The sequence below is a fragment of the Osmerus eperlanus genome, chromosome 2 (assembly GCF_963692335.1).
Source record: "Osmerus eperlanus chromosome 2, fOsmEpe2.1, whole genome shotgun sequence".
Classification (NCBI taxonomy): domain Eukaryota; kingdom Metazoa; phylum Chordata; class Actinopteri; order Osmeriformes; family Osmeridae; genus Osmerus; species Osmerus eperlanus.
In genome coordinates this window covers 16,387,513-16,397,497 of record NC_085019.1, presented here as the reverse complement: position 1 = coordinate 16,397,497, position 9,985 = coordinate 16,387,513, and the positions used below count along the sequence as shown (strand labels likewise).

The 9,985-nt window shown below is 40.8% G+C and overlaps 1 long non-coding RNA gene across 2 annotated transcripts; it reads left to right on the top strand.

Annotated features, from left to right (window-relative positions):
• Positions 1-412: 412 nt before the first annotated feature.
• LOC134014289 (uncharacterized) lies at positions 413-4,711 on the top strand. Of its 2 annotated transcripts, none has more exons than XR_009929031.1 (5): positions 413-852; positions 2,306-2,433; positions 2,518-2,683; positions 3,069-3,310; positions 3,465-4,711. It is a non-coding gene; the product is annotated as an uncharacterized LOC134014289 (long non-coding RNA). The 2 variants fall into 2 exon arrangements; XR_009929030.1 differs by having other exon boundaries at positions 3,004-3,310.
• The last annotated feature ends 5,274 nt before the right edge of the window (positions 4,712-9,985 follow it).

Genomic DNA, 9,985 nt, shown 5'->3' with positions numbered 1-9,985 from the left:
GAACCATAGATCCAATCGACTTTAAATTTGTTACAGATTTGTAGAATACATGTCTTTCCTTAGGGTCAAATTGAATAAGGAATGCAATACAAAATGGCTGAAAGAAGTGTATTTATGTAAATGTCCACATTGCCACAATATCTTTGTGTTAATAAATCAAATATAATTTTGACTGATGGTTTTTCAAACGTTAGTGCCTTCAAGTTGACATAATTCTGAAGTACCATACGCAATTTCACCTTGATATGTCAATATATGATTGAATTCAATTGAATGGCTCCACAGCGCGTGCACACTCATCCTGCCCCTTGACACTAGGGTGACCACCTGTCGCGCTTTGCGTTGTGTCCCACAGCATTATCATATGGAAGGCCAACTGTGCCAAAACATCTGAATTCTCGTTTGTGCCGTTTTTAACGTCTGTACATGTTTGTACCATCTATGCTTCCATGCTATTGGTTGGCGTCAACATAGCCACCCCCCTTTTTATGTAGTGTCTGCGCTAGGCTGTACGTAGTCCTACTGTGATCATGTGGGTTCTTACGTAGCTATCATTTAGTATTTGGGACAGTCCATTTGTGTGGGGGAGAGCCACTTGTGCGGTTTATCCGGTATCACACTCCAGTCCAGTAGGTGGCGGTGATGCACCTATAGGGCCTACCTTGTTTGCTAACTGCCATTAAAAGAACCAAAGAAGACGAACACGTTGTGTGTGATTTCGAATTCTGGTGGAGGCAGAGCTCAGAAAATGACGACCACAAACTTTCTGAACAATTGTGCCCAGACTTTTGCAGAATGTACTCGACTTTTATCTTCAGATGACCAGGATTCCATACAGACTATTCTAACCAGGTAAGCTATCAATTAGCAACGTTAAGCCAAGTTACTTGTTTTGTATAGCTGTTTGGCTAGTCCTGTCCTCCTGGGCTCCTGACTTCTCGTCAACACACTTGTAGTGCTAACTCTTTAATAATGAGCAAGATCAAATTAACGCCGCTAAACTAGACCTTAAAGGTGACATGACATGATAACTTCACTTTAGGAGGTTATTTAACATTAATATGAGTTCCCCTAGCCTGCCTTTGGTCCCCCAGTGACTAGAATTTTTGATAGGTGTAAACCAAGCCCTGGGTGTTCTTCTCCACCTTTGAGAAAATGAAGGCTCAATTGCTCTGTTTGAAAATCTCCTCCTTGTGACGTCACAAGGAGGAGGTTACCTCCCCTCTCTCTGCTTTGCCCGCCCAGAGAATCTGGCCCGCCCATAAGAAACTGAGCTACAACCGTGCAAGTGTTTTTATCCTTGAGAGACATCATGGCTTGCAAACGAACGAAGCATTACATTTCCTCAGTTTGGATGTACAAAGGAAAACAAAAATCTTTTTACAGTTCCTTCATCCGAGCCTCTGAAGACCCAGTGTCTTCATTTTATTTTCTCTGGAAATGCGCCTACACAACTTCTGTTGTAGGCGCATTTGTTTTGTATGTCTGCGCCAAACACTTCAGCCACGACTGTTTCCTCAACTTGAGCTAATACAAAACTGGCCTTGTTGAAATTAAATTCTGGATCAGTAAAAACTCTCCTTCTTCCAGCTACTAACCTCGGAACAAGTAAGTTAACTAACGCTATATCATTTTGTAGCTTTACTGTATATGGTTACCTAGCTTGCTACCCTTAGAATGTGGCTGTAACATTAGCTCTGCAGCTAACAGCTGAGTTACTGTTGCTAATGTAAAGGTAGCATCAAGTATGTGTGTGAATACACATGCTGTAACGTGAGTGTTGTACACTTCTTTGTTATTTGGATAACCGTTCTGCTGTTGGTGTTATGGCGCGCGCGATATCCGCCTTTCCCCTCATTGAAATGACTGAGTGTGTACCTCTGCAAACCAGGGTTATCAGATGAGAATGGGCAAATTCGAGGCATCTTACAGCAACGGGCTACAGCCGTTGCGATACATCCATTGTAAACATTAGCGCATGGTGCCGCCCCTCCGCTCCTCATTAGCATTTAAAGCTACAGACACCAAAACAGCGCGTTCTGAGGAAAGCTCTTTGTGGGACTGCTAGTAGTGGCTGTAATTCTGCACCAAGGCTGAATTTCGGGAAAGAGACTTCTGATACAGTATTAGGGGACCACTAAGGCCTATATAAAAGCATCCAAAAACAGCATGTCATGTCACCTTTAAGGCTGTGAATATTGCGTTACTGAATGCGGTTAGTTACTGAAGCCAGCAATCTCAAAGAGTTGTTTAACAAGCTTTGTTGTAGTTAGCCTACCACTAATATATTTTGTCATGCTAACAGGTTAGGGATCATGGCGACGAGCGTTCGCTGGAGCAGAGGGCGACTGCTTCAATCTGAAGTGGTTGATGAGATGCTTTTGCTCATTAGCGAGTTAATTCGAGAAGCTAACGATCAACAACAACAACCTGGTAATGTACTTGTCATATTAAACATAATCTGAAGAAGCAGGATTCAAAACACGATGCCTCTAACATTTTTCTCTTGAACTGCAGTTGCTTCTGGTTTCACCGTACCTCGAATGGGAGGACAGACTGGAGGAAGGCCGGTTTACCAAATCGCCCAAGAGCAGTTGCAGATGTTGTTGTCCTTTAACTTCTCTGCTAAACAGATTGCGGAGATCTTGGGTGTCTCAAGAAGAACAGTGAACCGACGGTGACGGTATGTGTCAATTGAAGGACTAGTTCAGGAGAGATCTGAATAATGTAACCCCTTTCTCACTGAGCCATACACAATTTTGTTTTTCTTTACAAAGACAAAAACACTGCAGAATTACCCTTTCTATACATTTAATAAAGAAATCGATATACTGTGATAGAACTCTTTCATATCCCATATCTTTGGAGAAAAAAAATGTAATGCGCATTTAACACATAGCTGCCTTGTCACTGTTTCTTAAACGCATTGTTTTGTTTAGAGTTACTACTAGGGATGAATGTAAAAAAATGTATGTAAGTTCTAATATGTATACATTTCCATAGACAGTACAAATTTATCTTTTAGAGGTCGCTACACGGATCTAACAGATGATGCTCTTGATCTGAAGGTGCTGCTATTCGGAGTATTTCCCACAGGCTTCGGAGGAGAACATATCGAGTGGCAGAGTCCATTTCGCTGTGGCATCTTGATGGCAACCACAAGCTCATAAAGTAAGTGGCTTGTTTTACTGTGATTCGTTCTTTTGCCCTAACTGTGTCCCTAACTGTGTCCCTAGCCAATGACAAGCTGATTATTTTATGAGTTTTGAATTGAAAATGAGATTTTCTGCTTCACATGAATGCAATAGAGGTTAGGACTTTTCTTTCTATTAAACTCCCAACATGTTGCGCAGAAATGTATACAAATCATTTTAGCTCCATTCAAGCCATTTATATATTTTTTGTTATTTATAAAATAAGATGTGCAAGTGAAATCTTTTATTTTCCCTTCCTTCATCTCTTAGGTGGAGGATTGTAATCCATGGAGGAATCGATGGGTTCAGCCGACTGGTGGTTTTCCTGAAGGCTTCTAACAACAACAGAAGTGACATTGTAATGGACCTGTTTTTGGAAGGAGTCGCCCAGTTTGGTGTCCCATCCAGAGTCAGATGTGACTATGGAGGGGAAAACGCCATTTGTCTCTTCATGGATGTCTTCTGAGGATCAACCCGAGGGAGTGCTTTAAGAGGGATGAGCACTCATAATCAACGCATTGAAAGACTGTGGGGCGATGTCTGGAGAGGCGTGACAAAAAAAACGCAAGGTCCTACACAGTGTGGTCAGGTCTGCTGAGTTTATCATTGGCAGGCCACCACTAGCCACTTTACATTGATGCATTTCTCACTAGTCACTTTACACACTGTCACTTTCAGCTACTGGTTGCACTATCAGCAATATTGCACTAACTGTACCCCACTTGTCTTAGGTTAGTATAGGTCTAAGGTTAGTATAGGTCATTATCTGTATTATAGGTCTAATATATTGTATACTATTTTGTATATTTAGGAGGTTTATAATTTGTTATTATCATTTCTTTTAGCTTATCATAGATGTAATCTAAGTACTTATTATGTTATTTCAGGTTGCTTTGCATTGACTTGTCCCAAAAATGTCAGTGCCCTGTCTGACTTTGTGGTGTTATGTGTACCTGACAATAAGACTCGAAACAGATGTCTACCACTCCTTGTTTACATATCTATAGAGAAAATGAAGGAATCATTATTGCCAACAACGAAAGGCATCTTTGGGCTCTTCACTTCGTTTACCTGCCTCGTATAAAACGTGACCTTGGATTGTTTTGCAATCAATGGAATCACCACCTACTGAGGACTGCCAGATACATGTCCCCATATCAGATTTTTGTGCAAGCTTGTCTTGACACAACAGTTGCAACATCAGACTGGTATCCAAGGTATATTTGGAGCAGCCAGTTCCAGGGGGTGGCCGACCAGGGGGCGGCTGCACTTGCCTTTGACTGGCTACAGAGTTGTGGTTCCTCTAAACCAATTTCAACCAAGTGACGAACAGTTGGAACACCTCAGGCAACACACAATCCTTTGGGTGGAGATAGAGACAGTTTGGGAACTGATCAGGTCCTCAATGTCCTGTCTTAAATACAGTGCACACACACATCATTTAACTGTTGTAATCATATTGTCGATAGGCCTTGGAATGAGTAAGCAGTCTCAATCATGTCAATGTAATAAAGATGAGCAGACCAAATACAATTTTGTTTGTGTTTAATGTTATTGCATTATGTAACTATGAAAATAAGATACATGTAGGACAAACTATATTCAGCCCTCCCAACGGATCAGCAGATCACATAGGCTACATAACAAATTCGAAGGTGAGTATCACGCCTTTGAAATCCATACATTTAAACAGAACAAAATACATTCATGTGTTCAATAATTTACGACTACATTTAGCCCTCCCCAAACAGATCTGCCGAACCTATTCTAACCTATTCCAAGCTCCACCTTTCTTTTAAAGTTGTCATAAGTCTGGCCCACAGGTAAGTATAGCACCAGCGTGCACGTGTTTGCCTTTGGGAACGTGGCCAGTCCATCTTCTGGGTAGAGAAAGGTGAGCTCTGGCTGTACCGGAAATATGCAATATATACATGTTATAATAATAATAATTAAGCCTCTATACTGCGTAGGCTAATTAATTCCTAGTCAAGTCAATAGCCTATATTTTGCTGTAGCCATGTTTTGTGGTGTGTTTGGCCTCCGACAGTTTAGAAAAAAGCAAAGAACTGATGTTTAAATGTACAGTGCATTATATACACTGCATAATATACTAACCCCCTTGGGTTAGAATATTAAGATAGGCCTACATAATCAAAATTGGCCAACTTTAGACATTTCATAAACGTGTTCAACTTTATGCATAAAATATATGTGACTCTGTAGCCTACACATAGGCCTACAATTTGAGACAATTTAAGACAAGCATTTCATGACAAACTATTCAGTGTCATTCATTTTACGAAAATGATGCACCTCGACTGGGGAACAGGGATGAATGCAAACATAGCCTATAATGACTCCAAGCGCAGAGCATGCAAGGAGATTGTAAATAATTGATGAAAGGTCATATACACATTTATTAAAGATTCGTTTTGGCATGAAAAAGTATTATGCTGAAACTTTACAACCACCAAAGTGTGAGTGAAAAAAGAAATGTGTGCGCTATGCCCCATGTATGGTCAGAGGGGATTCAAACATTCAATAGCCTACCAAATAGGCAAAGGAATGCACCAGATATCTGGCCAAAGGTGCTGTAATGCAACTAGCGGCATGGAGATTAAATCTGTTCACATTTGTTACATACTGTATTTGTTCTTAGAGCCGATATGGCCCAGTTTCCCAGACATGGATTAAGCCTAGTCATTTTTCTCTTACTTTTGGACTAGGACTACAGGTTTAATCTATGTCTGGGAAACTGGGCCATTAATAATGTGCGTTCCTTGCTCAGGTTTAATTAATGGCACTCTGTTCCTTGCTCCACTAATTTACAACTCCGTTCAAACATGCTCTGACAAATGCTGGGTACACACCACAAGATAATCGGGCTGATTTTGGGCCGATTTCCCCCTTCCGACAATCCTAGGTAATGTCCCGACAATCCTAGGTTATGTCCCGATTATCTACAGATTATTTTATCAGATTTTCCCTTGATGGGACTTGTGTTAAGAGTGACCGAATTTGCCCGGAAGAACGTCGAAGCCGCTCAGAAATCATGATGTGTGGGGCGAACCCCGAGGACAAACACCACACACTATAGGATCAAAAAGGTTAAATATAGGATTTTCTTGTCCTCATGTTTGTGGTCTCTCACATTTAAAAAAATCTTAAAAGATTTTAAAAATATTTTTGTGTGTACCCAGCATAACACAGGTCTCTATCCTCTATAGACCTGGGCCCCGTTCGTCGTAAGGGTTGAAGCTAAATTAATCAATTGTCCCTTTAGCCCGTTAACATTAGCGAGATGAGTGAGAACAACAAATATCGGTTCGTCAACGGCTGATCCGCATTCAAATCATGTGGTTAATTTCAATCAGGCTAAACTTATCAGGGAAATTGCACGTGCACGTCCTACTTCAAAAGGCAGGAAAGGTCGATCACCAAAACCGTGATTTTCTAACGGTATGATGGCGGAAAAGACGAAAGAGAGAGCGGTGATTCTCGCCATCCGAGCAAACTATTATAATGAATCTCTAAGAAGACAATAAGCATATTATCATGGCTAAGTCAAACACCGCCACCGCTGCCAGAGCAAGACAAGCAGCTTGGCAAAAAATTGCCGATAAGCTAAATGTGAAAGTTTTGGGGAAATGTATAGGCTCATCTTAAGTGCCTCATTACCCCAATCAATCATATCACATTTCTTTAACTGTGCCTGCTGGTATAGGCTTAATGGAAATTAATAATCGAATGAGATCTTGCTAGCGAAAATAATGATCTCAACTCTTTCAGAATAAGTAGGCTAGATAAAAACAAGGCAAAAGAGTATCTAATTGATACGAATTCATAGACAATTATGAGGATATATGTAGGCTACTGCACTTATATCATGTGTATATGCATGTAGGCCTATGTGTAAATCCCTCTTTGATTTCATTGACTGGGACATGGCCAGGGAATATGATGAATTGATTCATCAGCTGGTTAAGCGCCAAGTACACTTTTCTTACAGCAACGCATGCTGCGGCTTTGCCAATGTTTTCTGCATCGCCTATACTGTATACAAATGTAGCCTATAGCCTACCTGACGCAAAAAAAAACTCAAGGCTATGCAGTCTGAAGCAGTTAAAGTTTCAAGTAGCTTTATTGTCAATTTCTTCACATGTCAAGACATAAATAGGAATCGATATGACGTTTCCCACTCTCCCACAGTGAAACATATAAAAAGCACAGGCACAACAGATAAGACAAGACATTTCGTAAAACATAGCGTTACATATTCACATACAGCAGCATAAGCTAATAATAAAGCATAAAGCTTGCTGCGGCGTGTGATATATGCAATGTACGGCCCGAGAAGGTCTTGCAAATAAATGAGTCCTTGTCGGCTGAATCGATATCGCTCAAACAAGAACTCATCCGTGTGAAATAAAGGATCTTGGCAATCGCGAAGAACTCTATTGGTATGGAAAGCTAATCGAACTAAAATATAGCTCCTTGGTAAACTGGGTCTCTCAAAAAGGGAGCTGCCATGTTATTTTCCGGGGGTGTGGCAAGCTTATCCAGCTACACTTACATTAGCCTGCTCTGGAGCAGGTTAGTGCTAATTGATATGTTACTATGGTGATTTATCGAAAGTTGCTTCCACGAACCAAAAAGAGGGGCGTTTTTTTTTTATCTTAGCCTGAAAATTAGCTCGCTAAACCGCTTAGCGAGCTACGACGAATACAGCCCCTGTCCTGCATGTTTGAGATGTTTCCCTGCTCCAACACACCTGATTCAAATGAATGGGTCGTTAACCAGCTCTGCAAAAGCCTGCTTATAACAATTCATTTGAATCAGGTGTGTCGGAGCAGGGAAACATCTCAAACACGCAGGACAGGGGTGCCCTGAGGACCAGGGTTGGGAACCACTACCACTACTGATAGGTTCCCATCCCTATCCAGGGGGAAAAAAACAGACCCTGTACATTTTCATTTACTCTCAATTACATTAAAAGTATTTTGTACATTCTCTGTGTTGGATATTACTCTATATTGCCATGGGTATTACATGTTTTATTTCTTGAATAAGGCTACTCTGTGTACTGTCCAGCTGTCTTCAACCCTGTGTATTCCTAACCTGTTTTGTTGTAATGTTATTTTGCTTGCTGTAGCGCCACAATTTATCCTTGGGTATACCCATCACATTGACCAGAGGCTTTGCCCTTACTATTTGTACTCTCACACTGCCATCTAGTGGGAACTTTGGCGAACTTAAATGTATACCTTTTTCGAAATGTGAATGATATAGTATACAAACATAGTTATTTTTTCAGTAGCTTACAAAATAGCCTACAGTTGTTGATAATGTCACTGCCAATTTATATGAGCCTATTTCTTAACCTTAATTCAATCAAGATCGGTTGAGTGTGGACAGAATTTCTTGCAATGATCGTTATCTGGTTTCCCCTCAGAAACGAATGAAGTGGTAGCACCCAATTTTAAACATGTACAGACCTTAAAGATCCTGTAAAGTGGACCTGAAAACGAGTTTTAAGTTCGCCACACCACAGAATAATGTGTTATTAACTACCCATCCAAATTCGAATGAAAAAATAACACCAACAAGTATGTTAAAATATAGCTGCAAGCAGCAATGGCGGATTCCTCCAAACATTGCAAACCATTGAAAAATGTATATTCTTTACAAATTGTCATTGTGTAGAAAAATCCATGCTGTAGACTTACCAATGGGATACCAAATCTGAAATGCAATACCATCAAGATCCACAAGGGCTTTTATTTCAAGCCAAGGAATGAAAGGAGGGGGCTTGGTGAGCCTACCCATTCCAGAAAGCCTTGTATCTTTGTGTATCAGGGCGTGGCCTGTAGCGTCACCTATGGGTGATATTGGGCCATGTGTGGTGTGGTAGTTACTCTTGGCCTATACTATCAATGTTTCAGGATTTTGAGAACTTTTTACCATTGCACACAAAATCGGAAATGCAATACCATCAAGATCCACAAGGGCCTTCACTTCAAGCCAAGGAATGAGTGGGGGCTTGGTCAGCACACAATTTCAATAAAGCATGCGTGTGTCAAGGGGCTCTGGCCCCTTGTGTGTGTGAGAATGTGGAGCACGCGCGCACAGGAGCAAAGGGAGAGAGGATTTGGGGAAACAGCCCTAGAAATTAGCCAAGCATGTATGTTTCAATATTGTGTACTCAACATTCTCAAGAGTCTTCATATGAACTAGTGATTGAATCAGAGTATCAGTTTTTGGCCGGCGGATGTGTAAAGCATTATTTTAGCATTAGCAATAAATTCAATTTGCTTTATATCAATCATTTTTAGAGGTATGAAGTTGCCTTTGCACATGGTAACATGTTGTAGTGTCTTCCACGTGACATACCAAGTTTGGTGTTGATATCTCAAAGATTTGCTGAGATTTGACCAAACGTCCTGTTTGGTTGCTTTGTTGCCGATTTTGATTGGCTGTGCCGGACAAACGGTTTAGAAAATCAAAACGCCATGGGATAACTTTTGTGAGGCTTGGTCTGAAGATCATCTCTGGTCATTTTGAAGAAGATATGACAAAAATTGTAGGAGGAGTAGGCTTTCAAAGGTTTTTGATACAACCGGAAATAGCGGAAAATCTATATAACCAGAAATCGACGTCATAGAACTTGTCGTTGAACTCGTCTTGATCCAGGGAATCCAATGGTACCTCATTTTTGAAAATCGGTCACACGGTTCAAAAGTTGCGTGTGTAAACACAAGTCCAACTTTGACCCATTGGTGGCGCTAGAGTGG